Genomic DNA, 1,748 nt, shown 5'->3' on the forward strand with positions numbered 1-1,748 from the left:
TGTTAAGCCCCATGTGCTCCGCCAGCTAATAAATTCTCCTACTTTTAACAAAGTTGTCTGAGCGTCTAATTTCCTCCTTTGGGTATTGCTTCTTGCAACAGTAATAGGAAAGTGGCAGTAATGTTTGGGAAGGGGCCTAAGGAAGGCTTCTGTTATGCTGAAAATGTTCTATTTCTTTTTATTTTCAATGATTTCTGAGCACTTTATTGGCCTCCTGCCCCCCTCAAGTGTTGCCCCACTTCTGCTGCCTTAACTCCTCAAGACTTTGGTGTCATTGATCTCAGACCCCACTTTGCCATCCACAATCTTGTGGGTGGCTGTGGTCTTTTAGATGAATTACATGGAATTGATGTACAGGACGTCACCAAAATCGAAGTCCTCCCTTTCTTCCAGCAGGTGGCGGTAGGTGGTGATCTCAGCCTCCAGTATGACCTTGATGTTCCGCAGGGTCTCATACTCCTGGGTCTGGTGCTGCCCTTCTTCCGAAGTCTGGACCAACTCTGACTCCAGTTGCAGCAGGATCCTGTTGAGCTGTTCCATCTGTGTGGCATAGTGTGCCTCCACTTCCCTCAGGCTCTTCTCCAAGCTGGATTTCAGATTTTTTATCACGTCCAGGTCAATCTCCAAGGACTGGGCTGTGTCTCAGCTCTGTGAGTGTCATCTCAGCAGCTCCTTTCTCAGAGGTCTGCAAAGTGACTACTGTGGTGCTCTCTTCAATCTGCTGGGACCAACACTTTTCTAGCTCCTCATGGTTCTTCCAAGCCAGTTCATCATACTGGGCCTAGATGTCTGCCCTGATTTTGCTGAAGCCTTGAGATTTGGGGGCACCCAAACTCCACAGACAACCTGGAGTTGGCAATCTGTTTTTGCAGACCATTTATTTCCTCTTCAGCTCCTCCCTGAGAGCCTCAATCTCCATCTCCAGCTGTAGATGATAGTGGTGTCATCAATGGCCTTTCAGAGCCCACAGAGTCACTCTCCACAGACTGGTGCATGGCCAGCTCTATCTCATACTTGACTGAAGTCATCAGTAGTCAGATGAGCATTGTCAATCTGCATAACAATGCAGGCATTGTTCTCAGAACTTGCAAAGATCTGAGCACCCAGCTCCTTGGTGGTCTTGAAGTAATGTCCCCAGTCTCTGACCTGGGGTCCCTTCTTCTCCAGGTGTTCTTAGATTTACCTCTTTAGTCTCTGACTATCAGCTTCCAGGCTCTACACCCTCATCAGGTTGGAGGCCAGGTGGTCATTCAGGCATTGCATAGTCTCTTTCTTGGTCCGGATATCCCCTATACCCTCCAGACCCAACCATTCCTGCAGCCAGGCCCTGGTGGAATGGGACACAGAGATCTGGGAGCTAAGCCCCCTGCACCTGCGTACACGCTGGCTGCGCTGCTGCTGGCCGGACCCAGTAGCTATGTGACTACACAGAGCCCAGGGGCCAGTAACTAGTGGAAAAGCTCGAACAGGTGCTGAAACTCATATTGTTCTGGGAGGAAGGTGAAAGGCCAAGACTCAGGTTTAGGTTGCCAATGTTCTATTTCTTTATCTGAGTACTGAGTACATGAAGATGTTCATTTTGTGAAAGTTCATCAAGCTGTACACAAAATATCCATGCTTCTAAACGTATAACACTTCAATTCAAAAAAGAAAAAAAAAAAGGTAAGCAGCTTGGTTCAAGTTTATACTCCTAACCGGTATCTGTTAGCTGTTGGTAAAAGTACTCCCAGAAGTCCTCAGACTAAGTG

The 1,748-nt window shown here is 47.8% G+C and overlaps 1 pseudogene; it reads right to left on the bottom strand.

Moving 5' to 3' along the window:
• Window positions 1-249: 249 nt before the first annotated feature.
• LOC102898147 lies at window positions 250-1,483 on the bottom strand (annotated as a pseudogene).
• Between the last annotated feature and the right edge of the window lie 265 nt (window positions 1,484-1,748).

Source organism: Pteropus alecto, unplaced genomic scaffold (genome assembly GCF_000325575.1).
Source record: "Pteropus alecto unplaced genomic scaffold, ASM32557v1 scaffold109, whole genome shotgun sequence".
In the NCBI taxonomy this organism is placed as follows: Eukaryota; Metazoa; Chordata; class Mammalia; order Chiroptera; family Pteropodidae; genus Pteropus; species Pteropus alecto.